The sequence below is a fragment of the Pan troglodytes genome, chromosome 15 (assembly GCF_028858775.2).
Source record: "Pan troglodytes isolate AG18354 chromosome 15, NHGRI_mPanTro3-v2.0_pri, whole genome shotgun sequence".
Lineage (NCBI taxonomy): Eukaryota > Metazoa > Chordata > Mammalia > Primates > Hominidae > Pan > Pan troglodytes.
Window position 1 is genome coordinate 69,294,750 of NC_072413.2, and position 20,360 is coordinate 69,315,109.

At 43.0% G+C, this 20,360-nt stretch overlaps 1 protein-coding gene, 1 long non-coding RNA gene and 1 pseudogene across 48 annotated transcripts in view; 1 reads left to right on the forward strand and 2 right to left on the reverse strand.

The window, feature by feature from the left end:
- Positions 1-9,026, reverse strand: part of LOC107968203 (uncharacterized) — a 27,700-nt gene extending 18,674 nt beyond the window's left edge. For all 4 annotated transcript variants that reach the window (XR_008539031.2, XR_008539033.2, XR_008539032.2 and 1 more), the window contains exons 1-2: positions 8,769-9,026; positions 8,051-8,148 (exon numbers count right to left, since the gene is read on the reverse strand). This is a non-coding gene — a long non-coding RNA (uncharacterized LOC107968203). The remainder of the gene's footprint in view (positions 1-8,050; positions 8,149-8,768) is intronic.
- The window catches only part of SIPA1L1 (signal induced proliferation associated 1 like 1), a 417,177-nt gene continuing 405,824 nt past the window's right edge, over positions 9,008-20,360 (forward strand). For 11 of the 44 annotated variants that reach the window (XM_063792960.1, XM_063792977.1, XM_063792987.1 and 8 more), the window contains exons 1-2: positions 9,020-9,104; positions 9,722-10,135. The gene's annotated coding sequence lies outside the window, so the exon portion shown is untranslated. Of the gene's footprint in view, positions 9,105-9,297; positions 10,136-20,360 lie in introns of those variants that run through there. The other 33 variants (XM_063792953.1, XM_063792964.1, XM_063792968.1 and 30 more) reach the window with 14 other exon arrangements.
- On the reverse strand, positions 18,858-19,328 carry LOC100614830 (PDZ domain-containing protein 11-like; annotated as a pseudogene).

Sequence of the window (20,360 nt, forward strand, 5' to 3'; positions counted from 1 at the left end):
TTTTAAAATTCACCTTCCTTCCTTGACACCTTCTCTACTGTGAAATCTGATGAAAGGAATAAAGGGGAAAGGGCTGTTTGGAAGGGAACTTCCGGCTCCTAAGAGAATATTGAAGTTATTTTAAATGGTTCAAAGGGCTCCCTAAAAGGAAATATTAATAGTAGGATGAATAAAAAATCTTGAAATGGTTCAGATACAATTAAAATATATATATATGTAACTGAGGTGGTTGCAGTGGCTCATGCCTGTAATCCCAGCACTTTGGGAGGCCGAGGTGAGTGGATCACCTGAGGTCAGGAGTTCGAGACCAGCCTGGCAAACATGGTGAGACCTGTCTCTATTAAAAATACAAAAATTAGCCAGGCATGGTGGTATGCACCTGTAATCCCAGTTACTTGGGAGGCTGAGGAAGGAGAATTGCTTGAACCCGGGAGCTGAGATTGAGCCACTGCACTCCAGCCTGGTTGATTGAGCAAACTCTGTCTCAAAAAAAAAAAAAATATATATATATATATAAAAATATAAATATTATAACTGTAATAGCTTGTGTTGATGTCTATAGTATAGAGGAAAAGGTCAAAAGTATTATAACTGTAATAGCTTGTGTTGATGTCTATAGTATAGAGGAAAAGGACAAAAGTATTGGTGGGCCAGAACTTTTCATCCTTTTTGGGATTTTTATTTCATTTTATTTTATCCATGTTTATAAGAAAATTGCCTGAAAACCCAGGAAAGGCATGAGTAGCTCAATGGAAAATGTTTCAGAAGAAAATGCCTATGACAAGGAAAGAAAGTTTGTGAGGGTGCATTTTAATTAAAATGTTATCTAGGCAGGGTGCGGTGGCTCACGCCTGTAATCCCAGCACTTTGGAAGGCTGAGGCGGGCAGATCACTTGAGGTCAGGAGTTCGAGACCAGCCTGACCAACATGGAGAAACCCCATCTCTACTAAAAATGCAAAAAAAAAAAAAAAAAAAAAAAAAAAAATTAGCCAGGCATGGTGACAGGCGTCTGTAATCCAAGCTACTTTGGAGGCTGACGCAGAAGAATCACTTGAATCCAGGAGGCGGAGGTTGCACTGAGCTGAGTTTGTACTACTGCAATCCAGCCTGGGCAACAAGAGTGAAACTCCTTCTCAAAAAAAAAAAAAATTATCTAAATGCATCATATTAGCAATTATAAGCTACTGCTTGCCAAATTTATGTTTGCAGTTCTAATCTCTTCTCCAACCCATGGATTTCTAAATCTCATGCTTCTAATATTCTGTGCATCATAAACACAAATTTGAATGTTTCCACCCTTGCTGAAAATCCTTCAATGGCTCCCTATTGCCTACAGAATAAAGCCCAAGTCCTGAATATATCACACAAGGCCCTTGTGACTTGTCCTCATTCTCTCTAGCTGACATTGGTGCATAAGACCTGGATTGCCTCTACCCTATACCCCTATAACTTCACGGCTCAGAAGGCTCACAAAGGCTTCCTAATATCAAGGTGCTTTCTGAGCCAGAAAGCCAGGTAAGGGATTTTCTACTCCATCAGAATGGGAGCCCTGATTCTGCTTTGCTGTTAAACTTCATTCTTTCATTGCACATTTATGGAGTGCCTATTTTTGTCAGGAACTGTATTAAATTATAGGGATTTAAGAGCAAACAAGACACACATTATGACTACAAAGAGCTTACATACCTGATTAAACACTATTAGTTTCCTATTACTGCTATAACAAATTATCATGAAATTTGTAGCTTAAAACACCACCATTTTATTACCTTACATTTCTGGAGGTCAGAAGTCTGAAATGAGTTTCACTTGGATAAAATCAACATAGTGGCAGGGCTGCATTCCTTATGAAATCTATAGGGGATTTCATAATCTGTTTCTCTTGCCTTTCCAGCTTCTAGAGGTTGTCTACATGCCTTGGCTTATGGTCTCTTCCTCCACTGTCAAAGCCGGTAATGTAGCATCTTCAGATCTCTCTCTGACTCTGTTTCTGTGGTCACATCTCCATGTCTAACTCTGACCCTCCTACTTCCCTCTTATGAAAACCTTGTGGTTACATTGAGCCCACTTAGATAATCCAGGATAATCTCCCTATCTCAAGATCCTTAACTTAATCATATCTTTATAAAATCTCTTCTGCCACATAAGGTAACATATTCACAGGTTTTGGTGATTAGGATGTGGACATCTTGGAGGGTAAGGGTGTTCTCTTTACCACACTCTGCTAGCAGTTTTATTTTGTCTGAATGAGCACTATTGGCTTATATGAAAAACATGTGTTGAGTGCCTACTATGTGCCAGGCACTGTTCTAGGTGCTAGGAACACAGCAGTGAATAAAGCAGACATAGAGTTCCTGCCCTCAGGGATCTTACCTTCTAGATGAAAGACAGACAATAAACCAACAAACAATTAGATAATATGTCAGGGAGTGATAGACTTCAGAGAGCAATAGAACTGTGTGGGGAGTATGAGATTCGGGTGATTGCTATTTTGTAAGGGGTGACTGTAACAATCAAGGTGTACTTAGGAGAATGGAAGCTGTTCGTGATCATTCAAAAAGAGGGAATTTTTATTTTTATTTTATTTTTATTTTTTTTTTGCGACAGGGTCTCTGTCACCCAGGCTGGAATGCGGTGGTGCAGTCTTGGCTCACTGCAGCCTCCACCTCCTGGGCGCAAACGATCCTCCCACCTCAGCCTCCAGCTAATGTTTTTGTATTTTTAGTAGAGACGGAGTTTGGCCACGTTGCCCAGGCTGGTCTCAAACTCCTGGCTTCAAGTGATCCGCCCTCCTCAGCCTCCTGAAGTGCTGGAATTACTGGCATGAGCCATCGTGCCTGGCCAAAATGAGAGAATTTTTATACAGGGGAACTACATGGTGGATGGAAGAGCTGATAAATTAACCAGGGTGATGAGGGAACCCAGAGTTTTCTTTTTTTTGTTTTTTTTTTGAGATTTATTCTTGTTGCCCAGGCTGGAGGGCAATGGCTCAATCTCAGCTCATCGCAACCTCTGCCTCGTGGGTTCAAGCGATTCTCCTGCCTTAGCCTCCCCAGTAGCTGGGATCACAGGCATGCACCACCACGCCTGGCTAATTTTGTATTTTTAGTAGAGACTGGGTTTCTCCACGTTGGTCTAGCTGGTGTCCGACTCCCGACCTTAGGTGATCTGCTCGCCTCGGCCTCCCAAAGTGCTGGGATTACAGGCGTGGGCCACCGTGTCCAGCTGGAAACCCACAGATTCTTAACACCAGGAAGCTACTACCACCCTCCAGCTGAAATTATATCAGAGCCTGGGGATGGTTCTCACCCAGTGGAACCTGGGGCCATGCAGGAGATGCACTTGCTACTAAAACTCTGCCTGAAGCAGACAGAGAGAGGAGTGGAATGGCTTTCACTTGTCTATTCCATCTGTCCAAATTCCTGTTATGCATCCTGATGGCTGAACCCAGCTGGAAGCCCCTGACAAGGCATCCTTGAAAACATGGCCCATGGGGTTCAGCCCTACTGCAAGGTAGAGCAGGACAAGAGAGAGCACCCAAGAGCAAGCAGGCAGATTACCAACAGTTACCTCTGTACAGACATCTAAACAGACCCAGAAAGTGCATCATGCAAATATTTGGGGAAAAAGCTCTCCAGGCAGAGGAAAGAGCAAATGCAAGGCCTGGAGGCAGTAGAGCACCAAGTATAGTCAATGAATAGCAGGAATGCCAGTGTGGCTGGGGGTAGAAAGAGGGAGGGGAGAGAGGGAGGGATTGGGAGTCAAAGAATATACAGCTCCTGGGCCAGAATATGAACTGGGGCTTTTTCTCCGAGTGAGGTGAGAGGTCCTGGAAGCTTTGTTAGCAGAGAAGTGACAAGATTAGATTTACTCATGCTCCACACTTTGGATCCTGTGTGTAGAACAAATTATTGGAGGGGAAATGCAGGAGTAGGGAAACCAACTAGGAGACCAGTAGAGAGACAATTGTGATAATCCAGGTGAGAAATGGCTTGAATCAGAGAGGTGGAGCTGCAGTGGGTGGAAGTGGTTGGATTCTATACATATTTTGAAGAAAGGACCATCAGAATTTGTTGATGGTTTGGATGAGAGAGAAATAGAGGAGTCAAGGATGATTCCAAGACTTTGGCTCTGAACAAAACCTCTGAACCTCTGGGAAGATATCCTTAACAGAGTTGGGGAAGACTGCTGGAGGGAAGTGTTTTTTTTTTTTTTTTGACAGAGTCTTGCTGTGTCGCCAGGCTGGAGTGCAGGGCGCGATCTCGGCTCACTGCAACCTCTGTCTCCCAGGTTCAAGTGATTTTCCTGCCTCAGCCTTCTGAGTAGCTGCGACTACAGGCACGCGCCACCATGCCTAGCTAATTTTTGTATTTTTAGTAGAGATGGGGTTTCACCATGTTGGCCAGGATGGTCTCGATCTCTTGACCTCATGATCCACCTACCTCGGCCTCCCAGAGGGAACTGGTTTTGAGAGGGATATCTGGAGTTCAGGAGGGCACTGGTTTTTGGGGGAATATTTGGAGCTCATCAGTTTTAAACATGTGAAATTTGAAATACCTAGTACATAATCAATTGCAGATGTTGAGTAGCAGATGGATGTACAAATCTGGAGATGGGGGAGATGACTAGCCTGGAGGTGTAAATTTGGGAGTATTTAATGTATAGATGGTATTTAAAACTATCAGACTGGTGAGCTCACCACAGAGTGAAAAGAGACCATAAAGAGATGTCCAAAGTCTGAGTCCTGGAGCCTCCTATGTTGAGAGGTTCAAGACTAAAAAGACCAGAAAGGTAGGATAAGAACTAGGATAGACTCTTGGCTCAGAAGCCAAGGGAAGAAAACATTTCAAGAACCAGCATGGTTGACCTCTTCCCTGCTGCTGAGGGCTCCAGCCAGGTGAGCTTGGAAGTTGAGCACCAGATTTAGCAATAAGGCAGTCACTGATGCCCCTGAGAAGACCTGTTGCTGTGGAGTAGTGGGGGTGAAAGGCTGCTCAGAGTGGATTCATGGGAAGGGAAGGATAGGAATTGAAGACACCAAGCATGGAAGAGCCTTTTGAAGATTCCAGTTATAAAGTGAAGCAGGGGGAGACATAAAATTTAGGAAGCATTTTAGTTTTTACCACGGCAGATATTCCAGTATGCTTGTAAGCCCTTAGAAGTGAAGCAGTAGAGAAGGAAAATTTGCTGATTCAAGAGAGAGTGGGGACAGTTGCTGAATCAATGTCCCTGAGTTAGAGGCGATGGCACTAATGCACAGACCGAGAGGCTAATCTTGGCTAAGAGCACCAAGAGTTCATAAATGACAGGAAGGACAGAGGAGTATATGCAGACAGATGCAGGCAGGTTGGTAGACAAGAGTGATAGAGAGGGTATGTGTGTTCAGTTCTCTTCTGATTATTTCTATTTTACCAACAAAAGAGGGAGCAAGGCCATTAGCTAGAAGTACTAGGCAGAGGTCTGATTAAGGAGGAGAAGACGTGAAACAGTCCTTTAAAGAGGAGGGAAGAGTACAGGGAAGTATAGTAGTTTTGCTGTTAATTGATTAACAGAACGTTAATTGGTTATAAAGTAGTTGGTGTTTTAAACTTGTAATGAATACTACTATGTAAATGAGAGAAGGGGCATTTGCTAAGGAATCCAGTATTCATGTAAACAGAGTTACATCAATAAGGCTAAAACAATAACACCCTAAAATTAAAACAACATGGGATATCATTTAATCCTGAATAATTTTGAGGGCACTTTGGACCTTGTAATGATTTAATCTTTCTAAATATCACTTAGAATAATGCCCTGCAGATGTACAGCTACTGGAGTTCTGAATAGGCCAGTTAAATCAGATTTTAAATGTAAAACATGCAAATGTGAGTCAGTGTTTATAATATTAAAAAATACATAAAATTTGTATGGTAAGCCTCTGTGTCAAAATTCATTCTATATTTGGTATACACTATACATTAGGGTGTTTTGTTGAGTAGAAGTAAATAACCAGAGGGAAATGAATTCACCTGGGTTTTAACGAAATAAGAAGCAAATAGGGAGGGAACAACATAGCAAATGACTAGATGTTCTTATCACTAGAAAGGTTACATATCCTTTGTGTTGGAGGGCAAAGGCAAGGGGTTGAGCAGAGATGGGTAGAGGAGCCAAGAGAGTGGACAGGAAGTGGACTGAGATCTAGTCTGTGCTCTTGGCAAACTCTCCATTCCGCATTTCCCTCTTCTGCTGCCTGACATCTGCTATTTTGAAACCTAGGAAGGTCAGGAAGATACAGCAGGAGTGACTGACCTAGAGAATGTGCAGTTGGAAACTAGGCTTTGGTAGCTTTCACTTTTTATCTCCTTTAGAAACACGGATGAAAGTTCTGCCATCAGTGAGGGATAAATAGTAGCCCAGGGCCTTGAAAAAGCAGTTTTAGATCCCTGGGACAATTTCTACTATTTTACTATGTCTGAAGATTAGGGAGGTTATTTTTGTAATTTGAGGCCAACACCCATCTCTTGAGCCTTATAAGAAGCACTGAAGAATGTTAATAGATTTGGCTAGCATTTGGGTCAATTATTTCAAATGGCTATCTGGGAGTCATAAAACAGATGGTTCTGAAATTGTACTGTGTTGGTGGATGTAGATTGGCAGCCATCTTTTAAGGGCAAAATTATGTTAAAAGCTAAGCCAGAACAAATGAGCAACAACTGATTTATAATATTTTGCAATGTTATGAAAAATGGTTCCTTAAAACAGATTCACAGGACTGATGGTGATGTTCCATTGTGTTTCTTTGTGAAAATGTGATATTAAACATACCAGTAAATGAATCTGAGGCCCTCCGTCCTTCCCCTCCCCCCTCCCTCCCTTCCTTCCTTCCATAGATGTAGTCTTCGCTCCTTCTTTCCTTCCTTCCTTCCTTTCCTTCCTCCCTCCCTCTTTCCTTATAGTTATTTTGGGACTATGGATGTATTTAGTTTGGGTCTTTGGTTTTAATTAGAGTATTTATTAAATAACAAGGAATCTGCTTTGAGTTAGTGTAAAAGCAAATCATGAACTATAGATTACCTTTGAAATTACTGTAACATGGTCAATATTTTTGTTGTTTTTGTAGTTGGGACAAGATAAATTTTAAAATAAAATTGTCAACATTTAAAGAAAATTGTCAACATGTAGCTACTCTTTGTGAAACTGACCTACTATAAGATGAAACTTTTTTTATCATTTGCTGTAAAAGGAAGATTTGTTATTTATTGGAAAATTTTATAGGTCTAAGAGCTCTTATATGAAATATATATATATATATATATACTCACACATACATATGTGTATATATATTTAGATACAGGAGCTCACTGTGTTGCTCAGGCTGGAGTGCAGTGGTGTGATCAGAGGTAACTGCAGCCTTTAACTCCTGGGCTCAAGTGATTCTCAAGCCTCGGCCTCCTGAATAGCTGGGACTACAGGTGCATGTCAGTATACCTAGCTAATATTTTTTATTTTTGTAGAGACAGGGTCTCTCTATGTTGCCCAGGATAGTCTCAAACTCCTGGCTTCAAGCAGTCTTCCCACCTGGGCCTCCCAAAGTGCTGGGATTACGCATGTGAGCCACCATGCCGGCCAGCTATAGAATTTTAAAGCTGTAATAACCTAACATGTGGGGTACCCCCCACAGATGAAGAATCAGAGAGATTAAATAACTTCTCAAGGAGACTCAATTATTAGTGGCACAGAAAAACGTAAACCCTAGTTTGCTGACTTTGTCTAGTATCACTTAGGTTTCTAATACACAAACTTTCATTGACAGGATTTAAACTTGCAAGTGACTTAAAAGTTTTGACTGCCTAGTCCTCATATGCTTAGGTTATGCTTTAGGTTTCTAGTTCTGTGGGACTGAGTTAAATAATGGTTTCCCCATGTTCATGGATAGGAATTTTAAAAATTGAGATATAATCCACATACAATGGTATCTATTTTTACTCATTCATTTTGAAATCTAAAGTTTAACTTCTATTCACAATATCCATTTTACTTAGGCAGTGAGTATATAATAACCCTCACCTCAGAAAAGTTTCTACAGTTAAAAGACACGGGCTGAGGAGAGTTCATCTTCATCCTTACTAGCATTTTGGAGTACGTATAAAGGCGTCTGCGGATGCCTAATGATTAAAAAAAAAGTTCCCCTCACCATGGTGAATAGGGTTTTTACGAGAAAAATATGGAGAAAGCAGAGATTATTACCATTGAAAAAGACAAGGTGTTAACAGAAATGGGAGGGTAGCTTGATAGAGTCCAAACTTGACTGAACTCTCTAGGTTAGGGCCAAAGGCAAGTACTGAGGACAGGTATGGACTGTTGCGTTCAACTTGTCAAAAAAGTAGCCAATATGTAGTATGGACCAAGCCTATAGAGGCGCTGAGAATACAGAGATGAATGAGCCAGTTCCTGAAGGAGCCCAGTCTGCGTGTGTGTGCGAGTTGAGAAGAGGAGGAGGGAGGCAGCATGGGGGGTGTGGGGATGGAGGAATGAGATTGAAAGAGAAGGCCGAAAAACTGAATATATGGTAGAAATTTGGGGTGCAGATATGTGCTGCCTAGAAAGGCAGAAACCTGTCCCAGAACCTCTTAATACATTAGTCTCATTTGCCAAATTTGGCCAGATATCATGACTGTGGTCCTCTAGAGATGCCCTCTTGAATCGGCTTAAAAATTATCCTTCCGCAACCACCCCTAGCTTTCCCCACCGCCAGTGCGCCGGGCAGGTTGAAAACTGCACCCACGTTTGCAGCCTCTGCTCTCCGCAGGAGACAGGAATCCAGGGCTTTGCCGTCGTCATAGCAACCAGAAGTTCCGCGGTCCCCTACCCTCCCGCGACTTCTTCCACTTCCTCCGCCTGCAGGGCCCAGCCGCCGCTTCTCTCGCGAGACTTGTGCGCCGCGCTAAGCCGCTCCGTGGTGATCTCACCCGAGACTTGGGGGAGAGGGAGGAGTGAAGGAGGGAAAGGAATGGGGCGGGAGGCGGGAGGCGGGGCGGGGAGGGGAAGGGCGAGTGAGGCGCCGCCACTGCCGGCAACTTTGTGAGCGAGTTCAGTGCGTGCGTGAGCGAGTGAGCGAAAAGTCAGTGCAGCGCCGAGTCCCCGGCAGGAGGGTCCCCGGGGAGGGCCAGGTCTGGGCCCCAGAGGCCGCCCCCGCAGCCACTCCATTCCCTCCCGCCTCTGTGGCTCCCTCCCTATTTCCTCCCCCACCGGTCTTTGGGGCCTTCCCGCCCCCGTCCGCACTTACCTGTCCCCTCCCCCATGCGGTACGCACCTCCTCATCCCCCACCCGCAACCTCGCGCCCACCTTGGACCTTCGGAGCCCGGACCCCCGCACTTGCTTCCCGTACTGGCCGCCCCCTCAGTTCTTTCTGCTGGCGGGCGGGATGGGGGCGCTGAGCCTCGGGGACGGCGAGAGCGGGGGCCCGGGCGCCTAGACAATAGTTGATGCCCGAGGACGGGGCCACCTCCGCCTTCCCCTCCTCCGGGAGCTCGGCCCCCGCCGGCCGCCCGCCAGCCTGTATTCCGGGTCCCCCTCGGAGCCAGGCTCGGGAATTGGGCTGATTCCACCCCCGCCTCCCTCGGGCCCCCCTCCGCTCCGCGCTCGGCGCCCGCCTCGGGCCGGCCTCGCCGCTCTCCGCAGAGGAGGCGGCGAGTGAGCGCGCGCCGGCCGTCTACACGGTTTCTCTTTCTCCCCAGGGAGAGCGCGCGGCGGACGCGCCCGGGACGCGCGGCGGCACCGGGAGGCCGGGCCGAGCGGTAAGTGGTCCCCGCGCCCGGGTCCTGTGGGGAGCGGGGGTGCAGGACGGCTGACAGCCCCCTGCCCTGTTTCTGGCCGGGGTTGGGGTCCAGGGCCCGGAGCAGGACCCCAGGAGGCCGGTTAAAGTTTGATTTTCGATTTGGTGGCTTGCTGGTAGCTTAGCCCGGCGGGGGCGAGTCCGGCTTCACCGCGCCCGGCGCGCGCGCACGCACGCACCCCAGAACCCGAAGCTGCACAACTACTGGGCAGGCGTCTCTGCGGGAGGCCAGGAGACCCGCGTCCCGGTCCGGGCGGTTGCGTCCACCCCGCTGAGCTGGTCGCCACCTGGCGACCCTTCCCCTCCAGTCACCTGGGTGAGCGCTTTGCAGCCTGAGCTGGAGTAGGCAGGCCGAGTTGGTTGAGTTGTGGGAAATGGAGACGAACAGCTCGGTGCCCGAGGGTGGTTAATTTCCCCTTTGGGGGTCTTGGGGACATGAAATTTTGGGATGCTCTAACCTGCTTTCCAGGGAGCGAGTAAACCGCGAAAGGGCTGGGAAGGCGTGAGGGTGCCGCAAAAAGAACTTTTCCTCCTTCGCCCCATCTGTTACCAGCTTGTCTCCTGACCTTAAAGGAAATTTCCGAGGCTCTTAAATCGCTCCACGGCATTTCTAGGTGGACCAGTAATCGTGTTGGGCAGGTTGAAATTTCATCGCGGTTTGGAGAACAGAGAGACATGGGAAATGGCTCACTTCCAAGGAAGATGTTTAGCTAAATTGTTGGCATTCGTTTTCTAAGAGAAGCATTTGGGGATTGATGGCTCCTAGACTACGTTTACCTTATAGATTTTATTTTTCATGACGGGTAGTTTAGAGGCAGCATTCGCTGAAATGCATATTATCTGTGAAACGATCATGTTTCTAAACTGGAGCCAGCGATGTGATGCAAATTTCAGAATAAAGGTGTCGACTTTCATCAGGTTCCAGGTCTATCTGGATGGACTGGGATTGGCGTTTCCTCTATAAAGCAAACCTTTCATGTTGAAACTCTGAGTCAGACTCTTAAAGCCATTGTTTTTATGCTGGTACTCTGTGGGAGTTAAGTGTCAACTTTCTCCTGTTTTCTCCTATGGAGTATCCGTCCAAGGCAAAGATTCTCTGACTGAATCTTTTGGAAACGTGCAAGGTTAGATCATACTGAATTCTGCAGCCGTTTTAGTAATAATATTAGTTTTCTATATAATCCTGATTTAACGACTTTCATTTTTCTCTTCGTTTTTTGAAAGCTGCAATTAAGCTACCTTTACCAGGATTTAAAAAAGAGGATAATATGGAACAGTGGTAATAACAGTAGGTCTCAGCTAATTTATTATGGCCACCGATGTGTCCAACTATTAGATGACATCCCAGTTATTAACTACAATATTAATATTAAAACATTTTTCCCATGGAATCAATTATGCTAAAGCATTAACAATTAACAGTGCGTTTAAAATGATGAGTGATTGTTTCCACATAAATGGTTAGAGGCAAAATAAGAGATTTGGGGGATGAATGGCTTTATGTCTCTGACAACTAATTTTCTTATTAATGCTTAAGTAAAGGACTCTTGAAGTTGACTGTTATTTGATTTTTCTAGTTGACTGAGTGAACAAGTTTGGTGAGTGGCTTGAGACAGTCAGTAGGTGTTGCTGTTGTTAGCTTCTCTGCAGTTCCTGCTTCTGCTCCTCGAGTTTGAAATTGCAATTCTGGTACAGTGAACTTTTAAAATCTGAAGTATCAGTCAGTAATAGTTGTGATTTCATTGGAGGAGTCTATGGCAAGGTTGACTTCAACTCCAGGTAATAATTGCAAAGCACCTCTCTGATACTTTGTATTGAGATTCATTTAACTCTTCTCTTGTCTCTGTCCTTACACTAGTATTTTCAGGCTTCTGCATTTGCTTTGCTTTTGCTTTGAAGTATGTGTGTAATTTTGGTATAGTGCCCCCACCTTGATTGTTTAGGAACTTTTAAAAAACACTTTCTAGTGAGTTTATTGAAGTCATAGATTGAAGATTGCTTGAGATTAGCAGTTTTGTAGACTTCGGGGGGATCTTGGTTGAGTTGTGATGTATATATGTTCTATCTTAAGTTGCAATCTGAATTTTTAGATAAATGACTGTTTTTCTTTTTTTAAAAATCTGTTTGAGCTGTGAAATGGGAGCATGAGGAGAGCTGAAATGGTATGAGAGTGGAATTTGATGGAAAGTTTGTCATGATTAATAATGTGACTATGTGCCTCTTATCAGTCCTTACCGTTGTATTATCATTGTTATTGGTCCGTATCAGTGCACAGATGAAGTATGAATATCCTGAAGATTTTTTGTTGACATCTCAGATTTGAGCCTTTTGGTTCACTGACCATATTAGATTTTTTCTATGGAAAACAAATAGACTCATTCCCATAATAAAGAACTAGAGCGCTGATAGAGCACACTTTTTTTTTTCCCCTTTGGATCAAATCATGGAAGTTCAAATCTGAAAATAAATTCAGAAATTTCTTTTTTTCCCCATAGCATCCCTATATTCCTAACCTTTTGAGTGGTGAGTCAAGCAATATTTGTTGAGTGCTGCTATCTGGCAGGTGCACTTTTGGTTTCTGTGATTGCAGTGATGAGCAAGAGTGTACCTGGCCGCATGGAACTTGTAGTCCAGTGGGACCATTTGTAGTAATATTTTCTGGCATGGAGTTATGGTACCCTGATGCCCTCGTAAAGGTTATACATAATAGGCAATTATTTTTGAATTTTAATATATTTTAACATTTTGAAATAATGTAACCTAGAATTTGTCCTCAGAAGGTCTGGGTTTCAAATACCTGCCCTGCCATTTTCGTTGTGAGATATTGAAAAATAATTGAACTTCTTTCTGAACTTTACTGTTGTTTCCTGCGGAGATGGGCTCAAGACTTGCTTCACAGATGAGCTACAAAAATTGATGAGAATACATGTATGAAAGTACTTTGTAAACTATAAAGTCTTATTTGTAATAGGGTTTTCTTACTTTTTGTTGGACAGATTCATGGATTGCTGGAACTAGGAGGGATTTTGACTCATTTGGCTCATGTTTCCCATTTTACGTATGAGGAAACTGAAGCCCAGAAAGTTGAAGTGATTTGTTGAAGGTTATAGAACTGGTTAATGACTAGGCAGTGATTGGAAGACAGGTGTCCATATTTAATTGCACTCGTTTCTTTTCTTTTTTTTCCTACCTTAGAGCCTGTTATGTTAAAATTTTACTATCTCCCCCCACTTAAGAGTTCAGTATTTATTAAATATCCAAAATGAGGAGATGCAAAACTTAAGGAAACGAACGATCTGTGGTGAGGTTGTAAAGCTATGAAAACAACATTGGTAACCGAGCTTCATAATTAAATGACAAAGTTACGGAAAAAGAAAATATGAGTTAAAGTTTCTACATAGTAGAGCCTGTAGGCTTTTTTGTTTTGTTTCATTTTTAAAGAAATCTTTATTAGCACAGAGCATAATGTACTCTTTAGCTCTTTAGAAAAGCTAAACTCAGTTTATTTTGGTTCATCTTTTTCTTCTCTTTTTAAACTCATTTCCATTTGCGGAAGAAATTAGGTGTACCATCCTTGTTTCTGGACCATGGCCAACTAAATTTTAGACCTTTTTTCTCAGCGACATGTAAGGGTAACCAGAGATTGGGGCTGGGGGTGTTAGGTGGAGAGATAAAACAGGACATAAAACAGGAACGTGTAGGAGCTTCCTGTTGAAAATGGGACTGATTTATGTTGCGCCACCCTACCTTCCAGTGGAGTAATCTGAGCCAGCAGAGAAGAAACTTCCCTGCTGGTTGGGTGAATGCCCTTGAGGTGAGGGGGTTTCCTTCTTCCGGGAGAGGTAAGCATTGTGGTATTCTGCCATTGCTCACACAGAAGTTTGGGTCTTATTCTACAGACAGACGCAGTAAAATAAGGGTGTTCCACTATCCCTTGAGACTGACAATCCGACCTTCTATCTGCTGCACTTCTACTTTTTTGGTATGGGAAATAAATTGGCCTCATTGAATTTTTGCTTTTAGTTTTTTTCTATGCCTAGCTAATCAAAAACAAAAACAAAACCCACATGCTTTGATGAAACCTTGCTTTCAAAGGTTATATTTAAGTTAATTATTCTTAAATGATAGCTCATTTTTATTCAGTGGACTGTTGATGAGCCCTGGAGTGAGTCTTAGAAGCATGGGAAAGATTTGTGGCTTCTGGGTCTTTTAAACATGGATGATTTGCATAAGGGACAGAGCAACACAGTGATTTGGTTTGTGATCATGAGGGTACAAAAAACCATCAGGGCAGATCTTTTAATGGTAGGTAATGTTCACCAGTCAACAACCATTTTCTCCTTTTATTCTGGCCTGGAGAGAGTAAGATAACCCCATTTGCAAATAGAACAGAGTGTTTTCTTAAAGGCATAGAGAGATGACACCAAAATGACATGGAGGGATGTCAGGAGCTGCTTTAGCTGGCCCGTAGTAAGTAGTAGTGCATTGGTGGGTGTGCCACAAAGTCAGGCGAAGCCATTTCTCTTTGCCTCTGGAGTCTGGGATGAGAAATTTCAACCTGTAGATTTCCAATTTGTTGCTTGTCATGTTGCACTAAGTTCTCCCTCTAATTAGGATTTAGTATGCCTAAGTTGAAATTGCGGGAAGCAGGCAATTACATAATGTTAGATTTCCCTTTTTCCAATTCAGGAGAGGCAGGAGAATGTGTGCTTGTTATGAATGCCAGCTTGGGGAGGGAGAATTGCTGGTTCACACAAACTCGGGGGTCACTCAAAGGCAACTTGAGCAGAACTGACAGCCAGTGCTGCTGCCATTGGATTCCTTTTTTCCTCTTTCCTCCCACAGAGCAGGTCTAGGTTAAATGAATTTCACAGATATGAAAGTTAATTGTGGTTATTTCTTTTCTCTTTCTACTTTTTCCACAAAGCCTTTTACCAAAGCTATGAACAGGTATAGTCATTGATGGTTTTGTGGTTCAGCGACTTGCTTCTTTTTTTTTTTTTTTGAGATGGAGTCTCGCTGTGTCACCCAGGCTGGAGTGCAGTGGCATGACCTCGGCTCACTACAACCTCTGCCTCCTGGGTTCAAGCGATTCTCCTGCCTCAGCCTCCCGAGTAGCTGGGATTACAGGCACACGCCGCCACACCTGGCTGATTTTTATATTTTTAGTAGAGGCAGGGTTTCGCCATGTTGGCCAGGCTGGTCTCAAACTCCTGACCTTAGGTGATCCGCCTGCCTCAGCCTCCCAAAGTGCTGGGATTACAGGCAGGAGCCACCGCACCTGGCCGACTTGCTTCTTTTTATAATGAGTTCTGAACTGCTCAGAAAGAAGCTATTGAGAAAGAAAAGCAAAGGGCTGTGTGCCAAACGATCGTGTTCCTATAATCAAGACTTGACTATGGTCAGTGTCTTTTACTCTGGCTCTATGTTATCTTTCTGTAATTCATTTTCTTCATATTGTAAATTATTTATCTAGATAGGAAATGTAATTTGCTTTTTTTTTTTTTTTTTTTGAGATGGAGTCTGTTACCCAGGCTGGTGTGCAGTGACACCATCTCTGCTCACTGCAACCTCTGCCTCCTGGGTTCAAGCGATTCTCCTGCCTCAGCCTCCCAAGTAGCTGGGATTACAGGCGTGTGCCACCACACCCAGCTAATTTTTGTTTTTTTAGTAAAGACAGGGTTTCGCCATGTTGGCCAGGCTGGTCTAGGACTCCTGACTTCCAGCGATCCTCCCGCCTTGGCCTCCCAAAGTGCTGGTATTACAGATGTGAGCCATTGCGCCCGGCCTAATTTGGTATTTTTTGGGCTCATTGCCTTTCCTTTAATAGTCTCTAGCTCCCAGAATTGATTGAAATCTTTTTTTTTTTTTTTTTGAGACGGAGTTTTTGCTCTTGTCATTGCAGGCTGGAGTGCAGTGATGTGATCTCGGCTCACTGCAACCTCTGCCTCCCGGGTTCAAGCGATTCTCCTGCAACAGCCTCCTGAGTAGCTGGAACTACAGGCGTGTGCCACCATGCCCAGCTAATTTTTTGTATTTTTAGTAGAGATGGGGTTTCACCATATTGGCCAGGCTGGTCTTGAACTCCTGACTTCAGGTGATCCGCCCGCCTTGGCCTCCCAGTGTGCTGGGATTACAGGCATGAGCACCCGGCCTGAACCTCTATTTTTACATTTCTTTTCTATTTTACGTTTCTTTTCAGTTCTTGATGCTTATCATCAGTTCTTGATGCTCTGAGCTGCTAACTGGACTGTGGTATCCCATGTCTTCAGGAAGAGAGAGTCTGCTTATTAGGAGATGCTTATAAGATATAGAAATATAAATTAATAGGATGTCCTAAAATTTTCACCAAATTTGACTTTTATTGCTTGCTTCACCTGTATATACCTAGGAATAAAAATGAAGTCAGTTTTTTTCCATATTCTTGCAAGAAGCATGGGGCTGTGGCTCTGAACCATACTGCTTGACTTTTAAAGACTTTTCAAAAACACATGTTCTTGAAATGTGGGTTAAATGTGTAGTTGATTTAACTCCTCCCTTTTCCCTAACCATACTTGTAGCTGCTCCACTGAAGACCTCAGAAGCTTCTGCCAGTATGCTTTCCCAGAGCCTAACTTCTTAGTAGCTGGTATTTGACATACGAAGAGAGTGCTCTGTGTGCATATGTGTGCATGCTTGTGTGTTTGTGTAGTGGGGGGCAGATTTGACTCCTAGCTCAGAATGTGCTCTTGTGAAACATGTTAGGAAGCCTGAATATGGTTCCTAAACTGTGTCTCTTTTCCAGTTTGAGAAATGCCTGTGGTTCTTCAAAGAGTCTCAGTATTGTTTTATTTTTTAAATTAGGATCTTAATGATGATCCTTTGTAACAGGAAGCAAGGTATAGTAAATTGCATAACAAAATAATGTTTCAGTAGATAAATGGTAGGTTACAGAGAGCTGTAGGATTCACAGAAAAGGCTTATTAAAAGTTCAGGAACCTCAGCCTAATCTGGGTGAGATTGTTCTGAAGGCCATTTTCAAGGTGGTCGTTAAAAGTGCTGATTTTCTGTGGTTTGGGTGGGATGTGTGTTTGGGGAAGCAGTGAGTGCTTGAGTAGAGAATCACATGAACCTTGAGGCTTTTCTCCTGGGGGAGAATGCTAGATATTGAGGTTGATGGGTGATTTGAAGAAGCTCAGTAGGTGATTCTGTTATGCTTCTCCCCCACCCAGTTGAAAACACAGTGGCTTTTATATAATTTTTAGATCTATGCTTGACAATAAGGTAAATAAGTAGGGGACTTAAACCAGAATGCAGCCAACTGGGGATTGTAGAAACTTCATTTTGGATGGGTAAAAAGGAGAGCCTCTGGATCTTTTGTAGAGGCCCATTGATTCAAAAAGATAACTTGGAATAACTCCTCAAATGACTGCCAACAGTTTAAAGAGTCAGACTGCTTAGACTCCTGCAGTGGAGATGGGACATGTACATGCAATTTGATAATTGTATGTTGGCACTTCTTTTAAAAAAATTGTGGTAAAAACAGAAAAAGTTGACCATTTCAACCATTTTTAAGTATATAGTTCAGTAGTGTTAAGTATATTCACCTTGTCATGAAACAGATTTCCAGGACTTTTTCATCTTGTGAATCTGAGACTCTGTAAGCATTAAACATTGGCCCCCATTTCCACCTCCCACAGACTCTGGCAACCATCATTCTTTCTGTTTCTATGAATCTGGCTACTTTAGGTAACGTCATATAAGTGGAATCATGTAGTAGTTGTCTGTGTCTGAATTATTTGACTTAGCATAAAATCCTCAAGGTTCATCAATGTTGTAGCATGTGACAGGATTTCTGTCTTTTTAAAGGTTTAATAGTATTCCGTCGTATGGGTATACCACATTTTGTTTATCCATTTATCTGTGGATAGATATTTGGCAGTTGTGATTGTTGCTATGAACGTGGGTGTGCAGATATCTTTTCAAGATCCTGCTTTTAATTATTTTGTGTATATACCCAGAAGCGGGATTGCTGGATCATATGATAGTTTTATTTTTAATTTTTTGAGGAACCTCCATACTGTTTTTCATAGTTGTACCATTTTACAATCTCATCAACAGTTCATAAGGGTTCTAACTTCTCCACATCCTTACCAATACTTATTTTCTGTTTTTTTTTCAAATTAATTAATAAAAAATTTTTCGAGACAGGGTCTCCCTCTGCCACTCAGGTTGGAGTGCAGTGGTGCCATCTCAGCTCACTGCAACGTCCGCCTCCCGGGCTCAAGCAATCCTCCTGCCTCAGCCTCCCGAGTAGCTGGGACTAATGGTGCACACCACCACACCCAGAGCTAATGAAAAAAACAATTTAAATAGGAACCATCTTAATGGATGCAAGGTAGTATCTCATTATGGTTTTGATATATGTTTCTCTGATGATTGATGAAGTTGATTGTATTTTCATATTCTTGTTGGCCATTTGTATATTATCTCTGCATATATGTCTGTTCAACCCCTCTGCCCATTTTTAAATTGGGTTATTTGATTTTTTTTGTTGTTGTTGAGTTGTAGGAGTTCTTTATATATTCTGGATATATATTTTTTTCCTTCAGCATTGTGTTTTACTCTTTTGGGGAGAGGCTAGGAGGAGGAAGGGGTGAAAACAGGTTCTCATTGGAGTCTCCAAAGTGTATGCAACCTCTGGCAATACAAGGATGGGATGAGATGGCCAGGCCAGTCAGATGGAAAATCCCCAAGATTCTTTTGGCGACTGATTTCTATAATTAAAACATGACAAGTGGAAAGGACTAGTACATGGAATTCAATAAATGTCAGTTGTCTTTCCTAACTAGGTTCCTCATGGGCTAGGTTATGCCTAGATATCATCATCCTTCTCCAAATGAAGCTCGCCTAGAAAACTAGGGAACTAAAAGTGCAATACAGTTTGGGTAATGCAGTTGGTTAGCTGTCTCCCCATCCTCCCAACTCCACTATTCCAGGGAGGGGCTGAAAGTAGAAGTGGCTCCCCTGAAGTCTAGTTAGCATGTTGTGGGAGAGTCCACATGAAGGGCTGTGGGCTGTAACTCTCTAGTGCACAGTCCTCTCTTTTTGGCGATGAAAATTGTAGGGAAAGAAGCGGACATGCATGCTGATTTCACGAGCTGTCTTCAGGATCTCAGCAGCCTTGCTGTGCTCAATATCTTGGAAATCCACATCATTCACAGCTAGAACTTGGTCCCCTTCCTGAAGTCCTGCTCTATGTGCATCAGAGTCAGGAATCACCTTGGAGATGAAGATGCCTAGCTGGGAGGCCTTTCCTCCTCAGATGTTAAATCCCAACTGAGCTCCAGGAGGCTTCTTCAGTGTGATGGTTTGGGGCGGAAACTGGGTCAACTCATTGTTGTAGTCTGGGTGGGGTACCCTCTCATGAGGAGGAATCCATCCTGGAGGATTCTCATAGGCAGGCAGGAAAACCACCGGGTAGTCATCATAAGGAATCTGGCTGTCCATCTCGGGCAAGGCCCAGTGGGCTGTCCCTGACGACCTCAGGCTTCACTCCATATTCTAGATATTAACACCTTATGAGATAGATTATTTGCAAATATTTTTTCCACTCCAGGTTGCTTTTTTGCTCTGCTGATTGTATCCTTTGATGCACAAAAATTTTTTAGTTTGATGCAGTCCCGCTTGGCTAATTTTGCTTTTGGCCGTATCTAAGAAGTAACTGCCAAGTCCAAAGTAATGAAGCTTTTTCTTTATGTTTTCTTCTGGAAGTTTTATAATTTAGGTCTTACATTTAGGTCTTGTCCATTTTGAGTTCATTTTTATGTATAGTATAAGGGTCCAACTTTTATTCGTTTGCATGTGGGTATCTTATTTTTTCCAACACCATTTGTTGAGAAGACTGTCCTTTCCTTATTGAGTGGTCTTGGCACCCTTGCCAGAAATCATTTGACTATATATGTGGGTTTATTTCTGTGCTGTCTATTCTATTCTATTGGTCTCTTTGTCTGTTTTTATGCCATTATCACACTGTTTTGATTGGTAATATGTTCTGAAATCGGGAAGTATAAATGGCACTTTTAAGTTATGCTGTTCTAGATATTGAATAATAAAGAAGTGACATGAAACAATTCAAAGAATTTTTCCTGTTTTTGAAGGATCGAGACACACTTAGAGAATGAGGTAAGATGATTTTAATGGCAGAACGTATGAGGCTACCAATTGGCAAGGAGCATAGTAAAAGCTGTGTGTCTAGCACTTCCGGTTTGCAAAGTACTTTCACACATATAGAGTCCAGTGGCTTGGGAAAGCTTCAAAAAGGCAATGAATCTTGAATTATCACAACAGTCAGATGTGTACCTTAGTGGGTATTCATACCCAACACTCTGTGTCAGTTGCATCACAGCGATATAGAGAAATTATTATAAGAACTGTCACTTGTGGTAATTTTTTCCTTGATGCTGTGTTGTCTTTCCTTTTCCAAGCCAGTAGTTTCAGATTTCCTATATCTGCTTGTTGAATAGCAGTGGGCCCCATATGAAGGTAGAATACTTAACCAC